The sequence below is a fragment of the Antechinus flavipes genome, chromosome 2 (assembly GCF_016432865.1).
Source record: "Antechinus flavipes isolate AdamAnt ecotype Samford, QLD, Australia chromosome 2, AdamAnt_v2, whole genome shotgun sequence".
In the NCBI taxonomy this organism is placed as follows: domain Eukaryota; kingdom Metazoa; phylum Chordata; class Mammalia; order Dasyuromorphia; family Dasyuridae; genus Antechinus; species Antechinus flavipes.
Genome location: NC_067399.1, coordinates 200,571,361 through 200,593,044, shown reverse-complemented (window position 1 = coordinate 200,593,044; position 21,684 = coordinate 200,571,361). Strand labels below are relative to the sequence as shown.

Below are 21,684 nucleotides of genomic sequence, written 5' to 3'. Positions count from 1 at the left end.
ATATCTTTTTAACATACAACACAATACCACCCCAACTCTTTTACCGTCCTTTTGAATAAAGTATACCTACCACAGTCAAAGATATTCTATTTATAGATAGATAGATAGATAGATAGATAGATAGATGATAGATAGCCTGCCTCAATTTGGGATATTTGAGTAAAGACAATCTAAGACATGGCTTTTATTCATGGTTCCTGTCTTGGATTTTGTCTCCTACAAACTTTTAAGTTCTTTAGCAGCTCTTTTCTTTGGAGCTACTCTATATATAATTCTATCATAGGGAACACACGAAAACAATGTTCTTCCCCATCCCTTTTAAAACCCCTTAATTACATTTGCAACACTCCTGAAAATTATATTACTACCGGCCTCTGTTGGGTATAGCTCCATTCCTAGTCAGGAATTTGTCAACTCTATTCTATGTCAATGATAGAGATATCTAAATTTCATTCTCTGAAATCACTTTCTCAGCCAATGTTCACTCCCAAAATTGTTTTCTCTTCCATATGACTTGCTTTTCACAGAGAACATAAAGGAAAAAACCTATTCTTCTATGTACTTCAGCTTCTTGCCTGAGATTTCATTAGAAGTACCCTTTAGATTCATTCTAAAAGTGCCATTTATGAAAAGAAGAAATCATTAAAAATGGGTAGTTGTTTTACATTTTGGTAATTCTTGGAAGGTTCTTTGGAGCCAGTTGAGAAAAATTTACCTAAGTAGCCAACTATTACTCCTCTTCTAATTCCAGTACATAGTTTGTTACATGTATAGAATTTTGATATTGTCTCCCACATGAGGCTGGGAGCTTTTTGAGGCAGGGAATGTCTTTTGCCTTTTTTTGTATTCCCAGAAATTAGCATAGTGCCTGGTCCAAAGCAGGCACTGAATAGCTATTTTCTTCTTCCTACTGAATAATCTGGAATTAGATGATGACAGAGACTTCATAGAATAGCATAAATTTAAAATTCTAAGGATTTTAGAAAGCATCAAGTCCAACTTCAATTTTTACAAAGAAAAAAAAAAGAATAACATTTTGAGCCTGGATAACTGATAGTTATATTGATAAACATGGAAAAGTTGGTATAATACCCTCTAAGAGACTCAAGAAAATACTTAAAATTCTATTTCAGACCAAAATTCTAACCATCATTTTCCTCTTCCTCAACCTTTTTGGAGGGACCCTAAGAGGTGTGACATTAGGAAGTAGGTATATGGTTACTTTAATTAGGGAACATTAAAAAGGTAATGATGAGGCAACATTTTGTGCCTAGTTCATAAAGCAAATTTGAGAACAGAGCTGGGTTGAAAAAATGGGATTGAAGATAATGATCAACAATAAAGGATTCAATTTTGAAACTGTCATAGAAGCATTTTAGCATAGCCTTCATTTTTGCCTGAAACAGCAAGTCATATAACAATTGTGGAATTTAGCTGACACATCTTACTTTAGATCTAGTACGCTGTAGTTCAATCCAATGTCTGTTTGAAAAATTAGCAGCTTAGCTTCCAAATTTTCTTATAGATTCACCTGATCTAAATCTTCTTCTGCTATTGGTTCTTTGAAATGTGACTCCTTTATCTCCCCTTTGCCTTGTAAATATTCCAACTGTATCCATCCTGCCTTGTCCTAAACCAAATGGCTGAAAATGATACTCAAGGCCCATTGGTTTTCATTTTTATTATGAGACTATGCTCCAAGCATATAATAAGCCAGTCATTAAAATGAATTTAATTTTTAATAAGTATGATTAGCAGCAGTATCCAACAGTTAAGTCCTTAAATAAAGTTATATCAAAATCGTGAAGCAAGTAGATTCTCAGAAGTACAGTGAGAAGATAGAAATAAAAGGAACAAGAAGACTCATAAACATGTAGAAATCTTATTTTCCAAAATCACTTAATTTTTTTAAGTCTGCTCTTTCTCTATTCTATAGCCACTCATTTGCTTTATTTTCTAGACTAATTATGAATGACCCAGGATACTCAAGATAAAGCCTCTTTTTTTCTGAGAAAGGAGTAGTTTTATCTGCCAGACTTAGGACTGATTATTACATACAGTTCTGACCCAGATAAACTCCTCTTATCAAAAGACTAGGGGTAAATTGTTCTTGCAACAATCAAGCAGCTAAGTCAAGGTCAGTACGAGTAGGGAAAGATTGCCCAAGATAGGTGATTTAAAGTATTATTACTTACATCAATATTTCAGCCATCTGTGGTTCCTTTTGGAATACATGGTTCCTCCAACTATATAGATCATGGCTCCTCAATGCCTCAGTACAGACTTTATAACTGACTGATGGCCAAGTATGGGAAGATATGCTATGAGCAAGAGTCCAGTGATGAGGTTACAGCAAGACCAACCAGTGTGTCCTTACATAGTATTCAAGAGCCTAAGTTCAATTCTATACCAGGACAAAATGATCCATCAACAAGCATTCTTAAGTGCTTACTAGCAACCAAACCCTATGCTAAGTACTAGAAATATAAAGAAAAAGCAAAAAATTGACCATGTCCCTAAGGACTTTATTCAAGTAATACTACTGTCCTTGAGACAAATCTGAGAATTTAATGTTTGGGGCTTTTGTTTTGATCATTTTTAAATGTAAATCTTATTTTACAAGGTTAAAAACCATTATTCATTTTGAGAGCCCACCTACCTACTTCCCTTTTTCCCTCCCCACCTCCATCTTACTTTCCAAGAAACTACAATATTCCAGCAAAGTTTGAAGACCTAGTTAAAACAATGAATTCATTCCACTCCAGGTGATACTCCAGATTTTCTTCCTGGGTTCTCTCGGTAATATCACAGAAATCTCTTCACCCAACAGGTTGACTGGAGTTCCAGATTTCAAGCAGTTAAAACATCGACACCCTTTCCCTCTGATTGGCTGGCTTCTCATAGGAAAAGTTCTCAGGGCATCCATACATTCATTCTCCTTTAGGGTGTGTTCCTCATTTTTTCCATAATACCACCATCCCTACACACATCCCCAAACTGGTTATCTTTATTTCTCCAGACTCCCTTCTAACTTCCTATTATGTGTGGCTTTCCCTTAATAGCAAGTAAGTTCCCTGAGAGGAAGTACTCTTTCTTTTTGCTAGTATTTATATCTATAACACTTAGCACAGCATCTGATACATTGGAAGTACTAAGTAAATGCTTTGATGAATCATCAGAGGAGATTTTAGTGGACATTAGGGCCATTTAGAGGATCATGTAACTTTGGAAACAAAAGGGCCTTTAGATAGACTATGTCTAGTCTTAATTATTTAATTGTAAGTTCAAGGACAGGAACTATATCTTTTGCCTTTCTTTTTTATTCCCTAAATAAAATGTCTGGCATATAGTAGGTGTTTAAGAAAATGATTAACGACCAACCTTATCTTTCATGCTGTAGTTATTTGTATACATGCCATATCACATCTCAACTAGAAGCTCAATGAGAACAAGAATGAGATTTTTATAACCTTTCTATGGTATAGCACCATGTTCTGAACACTGAGGGTTTTATGATAAAGCTCTGACATTAAAGGTTCATCTTCTTTACACTTATCATGGGATCTCTCAGAAGTGGTCAGGTCAGGTGTACTAAGTCCAACTTATATCAGAGAAGGAATCACTTCTACAGCACCCTCAATGAGTGGGTCAATCAGAATCTGAATGATGATACCCAGAGATCATGGCCTCCAAAAAAAGTCCAGGTCTCTCTAAGGAAGTTTTAATTATCAGCAATTTTTCACCAACTAGAATTTCCCTCATTCATTCAATAAAATATTTAATAATCTACTATGTGGACATGACTGTGGGGTTATAAAGAGCATCAGAGTACAAAGCATTTAAAAGCTTGAATTCAATGAAGAAAACACAGAGGCTGGAGTCAAGAAAACTCATCTCCCTAAGGTAAAATCCAGCCTCAGACGCTTACTAGCTGTGTGATTCTGGTTCTGTCATTTAACCTTGTTTTCCTGTTCTGTAACAATAGCATCTACCTTCTAAGATTGTTGTGAGAAATGAGATTATAATTATAAAGTCTTTGACAATAATTAGCACTTTGTAATGTCAGCTATTTTTTAAATTCTAGAATCCAAGTGAAAATCTTGCCTCAGGTGTTTAAAATGGGATTATGAACAAGTCATTTAATTCATATGTAAATTGAAGGCTTTGAATTAGAAGGTGCCAGAAGTTTCTATGGGGTCTACAAGTTATCTTCTTTAATCTTAAAGCAGTATCCTGATCTCTTTTGATAACTTGCAAAAAAAATGGCAAAACCATGAGTTAAGTTACAGAGTGAGCACCTAACTTTCCCCATATCCCTCCAGTTACCTAATCTTAAAAGTTTTTCTGAGCCTAATCATTACAATTCAGAAAACCCTAAATACTGAAGGCTTAAGATGGAATCAAATGATTGTGGAACAATGCAGCCCATTTTGAGCTTCCAGAATTGTTTTCAGACTAAATTGAGTGTTCAAATCTCCTCCACATAACCAGTATCAAAAACATACTGAATTATAGAAAACAAAGGTATACATGTCAATAAGCCAGGTAGTATACAAAGAAAAAGTAAATGCTTCTCTCTTGCCCTACAGCATTTCACTTTTCAAAACAAAATAAACTAAGCTACTGTCTACCAAGCTTATAATAACGCAAACTTAAAAACCTCCAATCTGCAATTAGTATAGATTTTACTATTCTTTTATTATTGTGATGTGGTGGAGAAAATACTCCATTTAGAGACAGAGGGCCCATACTCAAATTCTAGTTTTGCTATTGTTGGCGCTTTGTGATCCCATCTGGGCAAAGATACTGGAGTGGTTTGCCATTTCTTTCTCCAGCTCACTTTACACATTTAAAAAAAAAAAAAAAATGAAGCAAACAGAGTTAAGTGGCTTGCTCAGGGTCACTCAGCTAGGAAATATTTAAGGCCAGATTTGAACTCAGGAAGATGGCTCTTCTTGACACCAGACTTGACATTCCTAATTGCCCCATAATTCTGCTACTACTTACTACCAGGTATGAAACCTTGAGTCAATAATTTTCCTTCTTGGGATCCCAATTTCTATATGTTATATTCCATTTTGGATATTCCAAATGGAATTCCAAAATTCCATTATCTTTGATTCCTAACTATTTTTACCACCATACTTATCTGCTCTCCAGCCAAAAGCAAACACTTACTTACCTTTGGGTTTGACAAGTGCCCTATTATAGAGACCCCCTAGGCTCAAAGCTTTTGCCAGAGGCTCAATTTCACACTATTTTGCAATTTTGTCTTTGTATCCCAAGAATACTGTTGCCATACAGTGTTAAATAATGTAAGTTACAGGACTTAATAAATGCTTGTTGCTTGCTGGTCATTACCCTAACTATACACACTTTAAACTGACCAGATCTTTGATCTCTGGTTGCTACTTACCTTACGGCTTACATCCTTAAATTCTTAATATATAATAACATGTTTTGTTTTTTTTTTTCCCTGAGACAATTGGGGTTAAGTGACTTGCCCAGGGTTACATAGCTAGGAAGTGTCTAGTGTCTAAGACCAGATTTAAACTCAGGTCCTCCTGACTTCAGGCTGGTGCTCTATCCACTGCACCACCTAGCATAACATGCTTTTAACTCCCTAATTCCTTACCTTATATCTGTTCTCACTTCTGATGACTATATTCCTATCCTAATGTCTGCTTGTCCTAGCTGCCACATTTTCCCAGTGATCTCAGTGCCACTGTTTACAACTCAGACGACACCAAGAAAGAGCAAAGGGAATAAAGGAGACAATGAATGAAGATGTTGGGAAGTGAGATGAAACAGAGAAAGAAACTGAAAAGCAAAGATGAGTCTATATAAAACAGGAATGGGTGTCTCCATAACCTAAAGGAAAATATAAATGCTGCCTGAATTCACTGGGCAACATGCCATCACTCATTTATTTTACCACAACCCTCCCTGTCTAAATACCTGGGAACACTAAATGTTTTATTTTTTATGAGAAGGCAACATAAAAATATAATTAGAAAAAAAGAGTAATAGTTTGAGTACTTATTTGCCATGTGAAATTGAATCACTTAATTTCTTCTCAGTTTTCATAGCGATACTACCCACCGATACCATCATCCTGACTGGTTAGGTAAGGAAAGAACTTTTTAGACGATAAAATACTAGGTTTGCAATGATGTAGTAGGTATTATTATATGACCACAATGGCAGGGCTCTCCAAGAACCAAGCAAACAGAAGACTAACTCATTCCCATTCACAAATGACTATTTTTAACTTGCCAGTGCCCAATAATTATGAACATGTCCTTATTTAAGAAGATGAATTTTCCAAACCCTAACTAGCTAGCTAGCTCTGAAAGTTTTAATGGAAGTCCTCATTTCACTTCACTAGTTTAGCATTTATTCCACTCCAAAACACACAATCCAGGACAGGTGTCCCAAAGCAGAAGCTTTGAATTTTATTTTCCTTATTTATGCCCATGTTTATTTGTTTCTGTCTGCTCTGAAGCACCACAAGGCACATCTAGTCCCCAAAGCAAATTTTCCAATGTACCCAAAAAGGTGTTCTTCAACATAAAAACATCAGATATTTGTTATTTTTAAATGTACAAACAGCAAGACAAAAAAAAAAAATACAACAATCATTCACAGAAAACTTATTACTCACAGAGAAAATATAATGTATGCTCACTGAGGGAAGGAATTGTCTTTTGCCTCTTTTTCTATCACCAATAATTGATTACATAGGTTATATTAACTAATTCTGGTTCTCCAATTACTAAATCAGACAATCTTGTGATGTAGGGGTAAATCTGTTCTCCTATTTAGGTTGGAATGGATGAATTTTAATCTACTTTCCAATTATAAAATTTTAAGACAAGAATCAACGTTATTATCAAAATTACAATGAGTAACAGAAACTGCCTCAACAAACAGATTATCATTTTTGCAAGGAAATCTTTATTTAGAAAAATCATCAATTCTAGGGTGTTGTCAATCTGCTGCTGACCTTACCTCTGCAGACTTGAAATCTTCTAAGAGTTGTTGTCACTTGGAAAAGAATCCCCAGGAAGACTTGCTGTTTGGCCCCACGGGGCAACACTAGAAGCAAAGGATGGAAGTTGCACATTGTTCTAATTTCAGTTTGTTTCAATTCATGATGTAGAAATCTTTTCATAAATGCTTGTGTATTGATTAAAGAAAAAGAAACCTCTCAATGACACATAGCATTAAGTGGAAGAAGTACATTGCAGATGTACTTACTAAAACATGATACTCATTTTTCAAATCTACTCACAAAGTATGCAAAGTTTTGTAGAAATTCGGCTAAAAATTAACATATTCCCTAAAGACAAAATTGCCAAAAAATTATTACCCATGGATAAGTTATCAACAAATATGAATAAATAGTTGTTGATAGACCAAGAAATACCTTTCTCTTAATAACTATTTCAAAAATTTTTTCAAATTGCTAAAAAAAAAAAAAAATAAATAAAATAAACTCTTGAGAATTCCTATCATGTCCACAAAAGTAGTCAAGATCCCAAATGACAGAATAAAGGAGTCATAGAAATTTAGGCACATTAATTTATCTCCCTCTTTTAAAATATGAGGAAAATTTTGATATATTTAGAAAGTGTCTGAGGCAGGATTTGAATCCAGATCTTCCAACTTTATGTCCGGCATTTGATCTATTATTATTACACGGCTACTTAATATCTCTCAATCTCAGTTAGTGAAATGGGGATAATAGCATCTATCTCATAGGGTAGATATAAGGATCAAATGAGATAATATGTGTAAAGCACTTTCCAAATCTTAAAGTGCTACATAATATTTGGATTGGTATAAGGATGAAAAAAGAAAAACAACCCACCAAAATCTTTATAACAGCAGGTTTATAGTATCAAAAAACTAAACAAAACTGGAAACAAAGTAGATGTCTATCAATGAGAAAAGACCCAAAGAATTTGTGGTACGGACTATCACCAGGACACACAAAAATGGCACATATAAAGTATAAAGAGGATAGGAAGAGTCACATGAAATAACTCAAAGTGAAGTAAACAGAACCTGGAAAACAATATTCACAACTAAGCCAGTAAATGTAAACAGCATGAGCAAGAGAAAAGCAGAAAAGACATTTTTTTAAAAAGAGTATATTTCTCTCTTTTCTTTGGAAAGGAAGGGATCTATGGATATGGAATATTATATATATACAATGGAATTTAATTGCTAATAGTGATTAGTTATGTTGAGCTATTTTCCTCCTCTATCGTTTTTTATTCTTTATTATAAAGAATAGTTGGGGGAGAGAAGGAATGGAAGTGATAGAAATTTTTAAAATGAAGTCATCTTTATCTTGAAGGGAAAAATTAAGTATTATTACTAGGTATTATACTACTGACAACCATATGTCATCACAGAAAAGTTCAACAAAAGACACTTGTCTTTTTATTAAAATAAAATAAGCTTTTTAAGCACTTTGTCAAAAAATAACTATTGGACTCGCTAAGGAAAATGGTACACATAATTTGAGAATAAGAGTTTCTGGAAGAGTTTTTGTTTGTTTTGGTGGTACTTGCCAAAAATCTACTTTACTATAAAGCATTTACATTTTTCCCAATACTTCAGTCTAGAATTCCATATATATTTCTTGCAAGATATTGCAATATCTCTCTTCTCAGTCTTTTTTTTTTTAAATACTATCTTCTTTTTCCCATGGCTTACTTCATTCAGATGTTTCAGTTAAATTTGAAGGTATCAGAATTAAATATGTAAAGTACTCAAATGGATCTGTGGTCCTAATACTATTTATGTGCCCTCCACTGATCCAAAGATCAAGACCAAACATTTATTAAGCACTTATTAGGTGTCAGGCATTGCACTACCCACAGAGGTTACAAAACCAAGATAAAACAGTTCCTGTCTTTAAACAGCTCATATTTTTCTTTCAGAGGAGACATGTATAGAAGTATATAAAGATTATGTAAAAATAATACAAGTCACATTGGGTAGGGAAGGCACTAGAAGCTGAGGGAGATTAGGAAACACTTCCTGTATAAGGTAGTACTAAAGTATGGCATGAAGGAAACTAATTAAGGGACAGAGTTGAAAAGTCAGTAAATTCCAGGAATGAAGAAAATCTAGTACAGAAGCACAGATGGTGTGTCATGTGTGAAGAACAGAAAGACCAATTTGTAGAGGACAGGATGGAATATGATAAACATGATAAAACTGGAAAGGTTAAAGCTAGGTAATAAAGTACGCATAATGTCCAAAACTTTCTGTGTCTTCCTAGAATCAAAAAGGAGCCACTGGTTTATTTATTAAGACAATGACATGATCATATCTGTGAATTGAGAAAATCATTTGGCAACTATATAAAATTTGGATTAGAGAGAGAAAAATAATGATGTAAGGAAAGTGATAAGAAGAGCCAATGGCCATGTGAGAAGAGAAATACAAGAGATGCTGTGGAAACAAAAATAATAAAAATTTGGCAACTGATAAGAAACATGGGAGAAGTGACAAATCTGAGATAAAGATGTCAAAGTCGTAAATCTGAGTGACTAAAAAGATGGTAGTGTCTTGGACGTTAAGTGGTAAAGAAATCTAGAAGAACCATGGATTTAGAGGGAAAGATTTTGAGTTTTGTATTGCAGATCACAACCCTATCTATGCTTATTTATCCTATGTGACTCATTCTGGACCACTGGAAGTAAAAGGGGTGAATTTCCACATGGTGACCTGAAGGAGAGACAGGATTTTCCCAATTGCATATGCACAGCTCCTGCTACTATCTATATTGTAGGTAACGTTATCTTCTCAAGGACTGATAACTGATGCAGAAGGGGAGTTTGGGAGCTTATAAAACTGAAATAGAAGAGGGCATAATGGGAGAAATTGATGAATAGTATGGAGCTATGGTGGAAACAATCTCTCATGAGTGGCTATCCCAGGGAAGATGAGATGCAAGCCTTCCAGCCCTCCAATAGAAAGATTGTGCAAACTCTCGGATCATCTCAATATGTACCCCACACTTTGAAACTGCTTTGAAGCATCAGAATACTTGGGAATGGGCAAAGACCACTTTCCAAATAAATAGTATGATGACTCCAAAACTGGATAAAAATGTAAGAAAGATTACAATTAGGAGAAAAATGGAAAAGATGTACCAAAAACCCCACATGTTTTCACAAATTATTTTCTTCATCAAGGACAGTATGAAAATACACACAATACATACACATACACACACAAAGTTCTAATATCACAGTGCCCAAATGTGCTCAAAAAGGAGAGTTGAATGGAACTAAAAAGAACAAAGATGGGAAAAGCAATAGTATAGGACCAAGTATATGTAATGGAAACAACCCTAGAGATGATATAATTCTAAGACCCTGGAGAACTCATACATAAGATATATAAAGAGACAAAGGAATTCATACATTATTAATATTGACAAAAAATAACTGACAAAACACCAATTAATTAACTAGCAATATGCCTACTCCACCATCTATACAAAATCTTTATCAGCATAGATTGAGAGCGTCCTCAATGAGGGTGCTATACTAGTAAGGAATAAGCAGGCCTTCCAATTAATATTCAACAATAGTCCACATCTTTCCCATCTCACAACTAATTTAAAGATGAAGAGTCTTCATTGTGCTTACTGTCTGATTACAAAAAGGCATCTGATCCAGCAGAACAAAGTGCCATTTATATGTTCTTTTATAAAAAAAAGTGTATCCTATTCATAGATAAAGATTCCTTAGAAGATATGAGAAAAGAAATAATCCTGTGCAATGATGCTCTGCTAATTAATGGAAATCTTCAACAAGGACTTGGATGCTCCCCACAATCACCACTGTGATTAAGGAGATCCAGCTCTGAGCCCAAGTCAAAGAGGGATACCTCTGGATAGTGAGATTCCCCAGATGCTTCAGTGATCAGATAACATTCTACTGACAACATAAAGCCCCAAGATATTACAGAATCTCCTGGAAAAGATCTATAATCACTCAAAGGAGTTTGGTCTATCCATTAATATAGGAAATAACAAGTGTATGAAGAATACCTATTACCCAGATTGCAATACTAACATTTTGCAATTTTGCTATGTCTGTGGGACATGGAATACCACTTCCTCTGAACTACTAAATAGGGAAACACATAAAGCAAGCTATAACAACAACAATAACAAATGAAAAACACCAAAGAATAAGAGCAAAAGGAATCACTAAGGAATTAAATGTTCAAAAGACGATAAATAAGACAATTACAGTGCTCCACTGGAACCTTTGTAATGTTAGAAGTCATTCATTATATTGGATGGTCCCCCTTGGAAGAACTTTTAGGAAGACCTGGATAAGAGCCACATAATATGAAGTTATTGATGTCTGATATTTGATTTCTATAAAATCTATATGATTTTAAATTAAGATCATACACTCCACTGAGTAATTGAGTTCGTATTGATTTTGGAAGCAACAAGTATTGACCAGTAAGGCTATTTAAAGTCCTTAGAAAAAGAGGCTAGCAGGAGAGTTTTTTGTGTAGGAGTCCCCCGACTAACTTATGAATGGGGCTGCTATTTGTTTTTTCAGCAGCTTTGAAGGCTTTAGGAGAAGAGTCTGGAAACAAGAAAGCTCAGTGTTAAATCACAGACTGTGAAAAAGGAGGAGGCACTAAGGGGTTCTTTACTGAGAACACTAGAAAAAAACAGGGAACACAATAGAGGCAATTACTGTATGATTTAGGCCATCATTTGACCTTTCTCGTCCTCAGTTTTTTCATCTGGGAAATGACCAAGAGACAATCTTAAACAACAGAAAGAATATTACAGTAGAAACAGATCTGATTCTGTCATTAATAAGTTGCAAAACTTTGGTCAAGGCTCATTTTCCTTGTCTATAAAATGAGGAAATTGACATTGATGATCCCTAAGTTCCTTTCTAATGAACTGAAATTCTGTGACATGGTTATCTATTATGGGTAGAAATAAAACTACTTCCTGATCTGGTATATCTAAGAAGCAAAATGAAGAACACTGGGGGACATTTAATCTTACATAGAACAAGTTTTTCTTACAAGATTCTACTTTTCATGAAGAAATAAAAATATCCTTTAATTCAGACCTTTCCATCTTTCTCTATTATATACACATAGACAACAGGAAAGCAAAGAGTATTATCCTCATTCAATTACTGTGGACCATTATAAAAAGAAGACAGTATTTCAGTGTTGAAAGGACTCTCAAACATCATTTTAGTACAATCTATTTCTAAGTAAGAATTCTCTCTATAACTAACATAAGAAAGTAATTTTTTTGTTTAAAGACTTCCAGGGAAGGGAGATCCAGTCTCTCTGGAAGCAATTCATTCCACTTTAGGACAGTTTTAATCATTAAGATTTTTTTTTTCTATATAAAGATTAAATGTATAGAATTCAACATCTACCCATTAGCTTCTAATTCTGCCCTCTGGGGCCACATAAAACAAGTCTAACTCACTTCCACATGAAATCCCTAAAATTATTTTAAATGATTCAAATCCCACCCTCCTCCATTCCAAATGTTTTCTTCTCCAGGGTAAACACTCCCAGTTCCTTAAAACAATTGTTATATCAAGGACCTTTCAGTACCAGTCTCCCTCACGTGGATGCTCTCAGGTTTATCAATGTTTCTTCCTAAAATGTGGTGCCCAGAACTGAACACAATATTCCTGATATGGTATAAACTAGGAAAGCATAGAACAGTACTATTAAATCCCTGGTACAAGACACTATGTGGTCTAAGATCCTGTTACATTTCTTGGCTGCCACATCTCACATCCAGGCAGTTGCCAACTTGTAGATGGGCTATATTCCAAAGGTTTATCTCTTACATGGTTATTTGGGGCTCATTTTCTCATAGACAAAAATAATTATAAAAGGGGTTAGATTCCCAGGCCAGCGTCAATAGTCAATTAAACCTATAAATTTGGGCTACAGAATTTAAAGTGCTTCCAGGAAGCAGCTTTTCAGTTGTGGCCTTTGCTCCACTAGAAACAGGTGTTTCCAAGTCAGGTGTCCACAAATTTTTTCTTTTTTTGTCACCCTAGCACATAATATAGTTTCTGGTATAAAGTAGGTGCTTAATAAATTTTGGGTGGATTTTTAAAAAATCAGACTGGTGCCTCCACTCAGTAAGAAAACTATCTCTACCAATACAGATTAGCACCTTCTCAGCAATGTAAAAGTCTTACAGGGCTATCTGCCACAATGAGGGGTAAAGTGACTTATCCCAGGTTATACAACCATTAGATGTCAGTTCTAATAGTAGTTCTCTATTTTCTATAAAATACTGCCTCTCAAATTCATATTAACTGGTAAAATATAATTTACATTTGCAGCACAATTAGATTCACAAAATATATTCTTCATAAGCACTCTTATAAGAGATAGAATTGGTAATACTAGATTAGACCCACTTAAAGATAACTATGGTGTACACCTTAGCAGGATTAAGTGGCTTAACCAAAGACAAAGACAAAGACAAAGCTAGCAAGAGACTAGTCTTCTGACTTCAAGACCAGCATTCTTTCCTCTACTACCCAGACTCAAGAAACAGTCTTTGGCAGGAAAGAGTCTGTGGTAATAATTGTGACCATTTATAGTATGTGAGTGGATATTCCTTGAGTATATATAGAGCAGGTACATTTAAAATTCTCTGTATACATATCCTTGTGACTCCCACTTTCCCATGTCCATTTCTAAACATTCCTTGCCTCCCACTTTCCAAAGGGTGTGTGTGTGTGTGTGTGTGTGTGTGTCTGTCTGTCTGTCTCATAACTGCTCCTTAGAAATTTAGTGGTCTGCCACCAAGATTAGGGGTGAAGAGGAAGAAGGGGCAATGCAAGAAAGGGAACTCAAACGTAAATGATCTCTGGATCAAAAAAGGAGATGGGGAATCCCCTGTGAAACTAAATGTTTAAGTTGGATTTTATTACCTTCCAGAACACTTCTAGAAAATAAGGCTCATTTTGTTTCACTTTTTCCATGCAGTGAAAGTGCTGATCCATCTAATTGTTCCTTACACCTAAAATTCTATCCCCCAATTTTATACCTTTGTATCAAATCCCCTCCCAATGATCTTTCTTTTATTGTGTGTTTATGTGTATATGCATGTATTTGTATATGTGTATATACAAATGTATATGTATATGTGTATGTGTATATGGATCTGTTGTCCCCTGGCACAAAGCATAAGCTTCTGGAGAGCAAGAATTATTTCATTTCTGCCTTTGTATATTTAGTGCTAAGCAGCTAAGAACTGCAAAATAATGTTGATTGATTGCTGCTTGCAAGGGTCACCAAAACAATGTTTGGAAATTTGATTTTTTAGAAAGTATGCTTTTCTTAGCTTTCTAGAGGGTATTTATATGATAAATTTAGTATACTTTTTTAGTTGCCCCAGGCAAAGGTTCTTAATCCAAGACTCATAAAGGTGCTGGCTGTTGTTTTTAGGTAATATGCTGAAACCATATATAGATATATATGGATGGATGGAAGGATGAATAGATACACACACACGTTTATATATATATATATATATACATATATATATACACACACACATACATATATATATATACATACATATACATATATATACATACATATACATATACATATATATATATATATACATATACATATATATATATATATCAAAATAATTGGGCTTTTTTTATGCTTTGTACTTTATTTCACAGATTTAAAAACATTATTTCCAGGTGAGGTCTGCGTGCTTTACCAGAATGCCAAAAGAATTTATGGAATACACACACACACACACACACATAAACATAAAAGTTAAAAACTCTAGCCCTTGGATTTAGTCTTGGAGGAAAATACATTTTTAAAAAGAAGAGGAAACTCTGGTGGAAAACTATTTTTTAAGGGTTCTTTTTCTTTTCAAGAACACTCTTTTTTATCCAGATTCTTAAATTAAGATATAGAAAAGTGTTATATCTTTTGTGTATAATTTATCCCTTTAGCAAGAAAAAAAAAAAAGTTCATCTTTTTAAGACTTACAAGTATATAAGCAGCTAGTTAGTAGTTCAGCAATAGAGTTCCACCTAGAAGACAGAATCATAGAAACAGACTATTTTTAGAACTGATTGTTTTAAGAATCCAAACTCATTATTTCACTGAGAAAGAAACTGAGGCCCAGAGAAAGGAAGTTATTGCTCAAGGTCACAGAGCTAGTTCTTTAGAATACTGAAATGTCTTTATCCATCTGCTCCCATTTTAAAGGTCTCCTAATTTATTTTCCCTTAATTAAGAACTTTTTTATATATTTGCAAGGAAACATTATACTCTAAGAAAATCTCAATTATTTTATCCTTCTATCTAATAATTTGTAGATGAAGGGAATCACAGTAAATCACAGATGTTTGATATATTCATATTTTCACAAATGATAAAATAAAAGAGGAAAAAATCCCAGCACTGATTCGCACAAATGGTTTTTCCCCAGTCCTGCATAAAGAGGTATCTTCACATGAATTATCTATTTCAGTTTCAAGAAACTGGCTGAAGGCCTTATAACATGGGTATGGATTATGTAAGAATTATATATTCTAGGACACTACAGTTTTTCACCCTTTGGTAAAGTGAGAATGATCTCTCTACTTTTCCTATATATAATATATTAAAAATCCTTTAAGCAGAACCCATTATTAACTCAGGGAAAACCTCAGCAGCATAAGATATTATAAAAAGAATATATGAGGAGGCAAGTGAGACAGCCTAGTTAGACTGGGCTGAAAAAAAATTAGAGGAGGCCAAGAGATATGGAATCTAGTCTTAGTCCTGCCAATAAGAAGCTGAATATCCTCAAGCAAGTCCCCTCCCCTCTCTGGGTTATGAGAAACACACAATAATAATAATAATACTTACAGTACCTACCTTGCAGAAGATTCACTTTGAAGAACAACTCTTAAGTAAATATTAAAGTGCTTCAGAAATGTGAGCTTTTATATCATTATTATTAGATCCTATCTAAAATAGCTTTTAGCCCTACTATTCTATGATTCTGCTTTTATGACTATTCTAGTCCTCATTAAAGTAATAATCAAATAATGGCATATTAGAGCTAATAGAATGAAGTGTTACGTCATGTTGTTCCCCTATCCTATAGTAAGGTTGTGAACCCAAATCTTGAAGAAAGAGATAAGATGTATGATATGGTCCAAGAACCAAATATCTTTATAGTCCATGCAAACGCTCAACTGGGAATAAATTATCAGGCTTTTAATAAGTGCCTATTAGCACTAGGCATTGGGAGCACAAAGACAAAATTAAATAGTTCCCAGTCTAGCCTCTTTGAAATGAATGAAAGGAACCTTTCAGCCAAAGGACCAGAGATCGTGGGGAGAGGTCATTCTCCACCACCCGGACATACCCTTCTCTCCAAATGCATTATCACTCTCCTTCAGATCTAGAAGCAACACAGCCGCAATCCCCCCTCCTACCCCCTACCCCATCACCCCCGCGGCGACCCGCCATGTCTGGAATGCAGGCAGCAGCCAGCCCAATTCTCAGCCAGCCCGGAGCTGGGTTTTGATTATCTACTGACAAATTCATGCACTAAGCGGGGAGATGGGCCAAGGAGAAGGGCAGTAGGGTGGGGATGGAAGCAGCAGCTGTCACAACTGGGAAGAACTAAGCCGCACAAACCCTCTAAATAGCGAGAAGGGAGAAAAGCAAGCCACCAACCTTGACCTTCTCTGTTCCCAGCTCCGACTCTCCTTCCCAGATGAACCTGACCTAGACAATCCCCTCTCCCTCCAACTCCACCCTAACCCTCCCAAAATCCAAACCTATTATTGGACTTCAGGAAAGATAGGAAAAAGAACGTGGGGCTCAAGGGGTAGCCAGAAGCAAAAAGCTCAGGTTTACGACAACCTCCCCTTCACCACCCCACTCCCGCCCATTAGCGACAGAGTCCCTGCAGGAAAAATAAAAGGGGTGGTGGTGGTGCCGGTGGTGGTGGTGGGGCTGGTGGTGAGTGCTTTGGAAACTGGCAAAGGGCAGGGGGAGGGGAAGGGGAGAGAAGTGGGGGAAAGACGGAGGATGTGAAAGCATTAACAATGCAGTAGAAGATTCACTAGTGGGTACCCTCACCCCAGTCCTTTCCAAGGACAGACAGCTGGCCCCCTCCAAAGAATCCCTTTAACCCATTCCTCCGTCCACCGTTCCCCGCCTTCTGCACAAATATACAAACCAGTGCTCAGGGCAGTCAAGGCCAAAGGCAAACGCTTCCTCCCTGCCTGCCTGCCCGCCTGCCTGCCTGCCCGCCTGCCTTACTGCCAGTAGATTGAAGAGTTGTCAGCAGCAGTGGGAGCAGATCCCGAGAGCCATCGCGGGGACAGCCAGACTCCGCCAAGCTGGAGCCACATCCTCCGGCTCCCTCAGCTTCTGCTCTGGATGCGACAGAACAAGCCATCGCAGAGTCAGGCAGGCGGGCGAGCGGGCGGCAAGACTGACGGACAGGCTCCCTCCACCTCCTCCTAGTCCTCCTCTTCCTCCTCCTCCTCCCCAGAATCCTTCCCCGAAGGCGTCCGCACTGCGCATACAAAGGGGGTCTGAGCGGCCGCTCCTTCCTTTACCTGAGTGTTTGCCGCAGTTCTGCCGTGGCGGGCGCGGGCACGGGCACGGGCACGGCCTCCTCGGGGCTGCGCAATCTTCTGCCTCTGTGTGTGTGTGTGTCTCTCCCTCCCGAGCGGACACTGCAGCAGCTGCAGCTCCCGCCGCCGCCGCCGCCGCCGCCCCTCCTCCGGGCACCGACTGCTCCCCACGCCCCCCTGCTCAGCCCGCGCCCTGCCCAGCGCGCGCAGGCCCGGGCTCCGGGGCTCAGCCGCGCGCCGCTACAAGGTCTGCCTTGGGTAGTCTGCAGTGGTTTCTCTTTATTGTATCAAGGGCTCCCCGCCTGTCTTTCCACTCCCCCCAGCCCTTAAAATGTTAGAGTGTGTTGGGGGGAAGGGGAGAAAAAGAAGAATAAGAAGAGGGGTAATGAATGAAAAGGGAAAGGGAGGAGAAAAAGCTGCTAATCTGAGCACAAAGACGCCATAAAGCGTCAGTGGCTTTGCTGCAGCTTTTGCCTTTGAAGACCACCGCCTGGCCCCCACCCCTCTGAGCGCGAGCGCAGCTCCCTCTGCTGACCAAAGGGACGAAGAACCAAGTAGGAGAAAGCATCTATTCCCAATCAAGCTTCCTCTTACCTTTCTCCGCTAAACTGGCCCTTCCTTAAAGAAAATCAAGGGATCTAAAACTGGAAGCCTGATCCATCCTCTTTTAAGTGAAAAGAGCTAAAGCTGGATTCAGACTGGTTCTCCCATTTGTTTACGGCCTTTGGCCATATAATATACATAGGATTGGATTTGGAGTCAGAGGCCTAGTTTAGAATGCAGGTTCTATGAGCAAGACATTGAAATAATGATTCTTGCACTGCTTTTCTTCATTAATCCCCTTTTCCTTCCTGGTCCTGATAAGACAGAAATGTGTTTTCTGGCTCCAGATGTCATTTTTGATGACTCACATTCATTTCATCTGGCAATCATTTCTCTAGAAATGACAAAAAAGGAGCAGCTGCAGTGGTAATAACGAATCCCAAAATGTCAGAGCTGGAAAAGGTCATCTAGCACAACCTCTTGATTTTAAAGAGAATAATAATAATGATAATAGCTAACATTTATCCATAATTTTAAGGTCAATCAGTCAACAAGTATTTATGTGCCAAGCAGCAAAGCACTTGACCTATATTATCTCATCTGATCAGTGATGGCAACTAACTCCCAAAGGTAAAAGGTGATTTTTGAAAGGTCACATAGAAAGTCAATATCATGAGAACAGGGACCAGTAAAGTAACTTCTATATTCACCCTTCTGCTTTTTTGTAATGACCTAAGTATTTAGATGGATTCATGATCTCCTCGAAGAGATATCTATGGCACTCTTGCTCGAAAAGCCTTCCTGGCTCCCTATTGCCTACTAGAATTTGACTATTGTCTGTCTTTCTAGGCTAATTACATATTATTAACTCCCAAATACTCTCTTTTCTTCATCAGGTTAGCCTATTTGCTGTTTCCTAAACATAATATTTTATTTCCCATCCCCAATGGCTGAATTTCAAGAGTGGAATGTTCACCTCCTACACATCTTCCTCCTCATATTGCTGTCATTCTTTCAAGAGGCCATTCTTAATTTTCACTGTTGTTAGGGATCCCACTCTTCTCCACACTCACTATGGAGAGGATATATCTTGCATTACCTATCTGGGAATCCAATCTATTCTCCTTTTTTTTTTTTTTTTTGATGGAGTTTAACCAAATGGTCTCTTCTGAGACTAGAGCCTATGATTCCTAAGAAATCTCTGCTTCATTAATACAGAATCCAGCTCACATTAATATCTGTATCCCAGTGCAAAAACAAGTAAAAACAACTTCCTTTTTATCCTACTAATGATTTCATTGGCATAGAAAACTCCTGGCAAGAGTTTTCTCTATACCAGTGATGATAAGCAATTACTCTACCTCTTAAAGCCATAGTTTACTTTGGGCATGAGGATAGTAAGTAGATTCTCTAAAATATTCAAGCCAATGTGTGTGTCAGAAATTAGACTCAAACATAAACCTTTTTGACTTGTAGACAGCAAACCAACTTGCCTTTTGGATACAAAAGGTGTTGAATAAATGCTAGTTAATTGATTGACTTCTTGATTGATTGATTTGAGGAATAGCTCCATTGGTTTAGCTCTCAATCTATCCATTCCTTCTCATCCTGTGCTATTTATTTTTGGATTCTTGTTATCACATGAAACAGTGAAATACAGCATAAATAGCACGGTATTTGGAGTCAGAGAAGCCCAGCTTGAATACAAGTTCTAATATTTATTGCTTGTTTGATTTAGAATGCAAATTACATGACATCTCTAACCTTAAAGTCCCTCATCGATAAAATGATAGAATTTAACTAAATGGTCTCTAAGGTCTCAAGACCTTCAGGTATAAGTCTTGATCCTTAAGGAAATCCTCCAGTGAACCTCTCCCCAAATATTGCAAACCATCCTCTGATTCTTTTAATATGCAGATGATTTCAATAGAATGTCCTGTGCTCTAACTACATGACTGGATAGCATCCTATTATAGTCATAATTGCCCTTGATAATTCTATCATGTTGAACTTTGTCTACCTTATGCTAAAGCCTGCTCAGTTTCAGCTTGTGTCCTTTCATTCATATTTTAGACCCCTTGTCATTTAATATCTTATGAGATCATAGTATTCTTAAATTTGTAGTCATATAGCATCACTAAAGAATCACTGCGTTAAAGATATGGACTTTGGCAGAAGTGAATGATTTTGGATAACCACAAGCTCTACTTCCTATTCAGTTTGGGGCTTAGCTCATGGTTCATCTTCAAAGTCTATGAAAGATATAGGTACAAAAATCCTATAAAAGTACGGCCTGGGAGTAAGGCACTGTACTTAAAGGTCAAAAGATCTTCCAAGTTTGGGCTCTAACACTGAGAAGCGATATTAGTGTCTTTTAACTCCTCTGTTGCTCCCATATGAATATAATGATGCTTGTATTACCTATTGCCCATTCATTATGCACAAGAGATAGCCAGAAAGATTTCCTTTTATAAGAAGGAGAAGAACATCAGAACTGGAATTAGAAGAAGAGAAGGAAACAGATATTTAAATATCTACCATGTTAGCATCTAGGTAGCACAATAAATAAGAGTGCCAGGTCTGAGGTTAGCATTAATTTATGTAAGTCCAGGTTTTTCTGAAATCTACCTGCTCATCCTGTCTTATAGAAAAAATAATATTCCATTGCCTTCATATGCCACAATTTGTTCAGCCATTCTCTAATTAATGAGCATTCCCTCAATTTCCAATTCTTTGCCATTACAAAGAGAGCTGCTATCAACATGTTTGTACACATGGGTTCTTTTTCATTTTTTAATAGCTTTTTTAGAATAGAGACCTAGTAGAAGTATTGTTGGTTCAAAAGGTATTAAAAGGGAATGGGAGGGTAAATGGAAATCAAAATATTATAACAATAAGTGTCAAAAGGGAATAAATATTTTTAAAGAGAAAGTTTTTTAATGTTTTTATTATTATAGCTTTTTATTTACAAAACATTTGAATGGGTAATTTTTTCAATATTGACCCTTGCAAAACCTTCTATTCCAAATTTTCCCCTCATTCCCCCCCCTCCTAGGTGGCAGGTAGTCCAATACATATTAAATATGTTAAAATATGTTAAATCTAATATATGTATACATATTTATAGTTATCTTTCTACACAAGAAAAATCGGATGTAGAAAGAAAGAAAAAACCTGAGAAGGAAAACAAAGTGCAAGCAAACAATAAGAAAAAGAATGGAAATGCTATGTTGTGTTCCACACTCATTTCCCATAGTCCTCTCTCTGGTGTAGATGGCTCTCTTCATTACTGAACAATTGGAACTGGTTTGAATCATCTCATTGTTGAAGAGAGCCACGTCCATCAGAATTGATCATCATATAGTGTTGCTATTGCAGTGTAAATGATCTCCTGGTTATGCTCATTTCACTTAACATCAATTAATGTAAGTCTCTCCAGGCCTCTATGAAATCATCCTGTTGGTCA

The 21,684-nt window shown here is 36.6% G+C and overlaps 1 protein-coding gene across 4 annotated transcripts in view; it reads right to left on the bottom strand.

The window, feature by feature from the left end:
- Positions 1–17,804, bottom strand: part of RNF144A (ring finger protein 144A) — a 141,361-nt gene extending 123,557 nt beyond the window's left edge. The window contains exons 1-3 of one of the 4 annotated variants that reach the window (XM_051976071.1): positions 17,658–17,693; positions 15,079–15,122; positions 7,012–7,098 (exon numbers count right to left, since the gene is read on the bottom strand). The gene's annotated coding sequence lies outside the window, so the exon portion shown is untranslated. Of the gene's footprint in view, positions 1–7,011; positions 7,279–15,078; positions 15,123–17,272; positions 17,341–17,657 lie in introns of those variants that run through there. The other 3 variants (XM_051976073.1, XM_051976074.1, XM_051976072.1) reach the window with 3 other exon arrangements.
- Between the last annotated feature and the right edge of the window lie 3,880 nt (positions 17,805–21,684).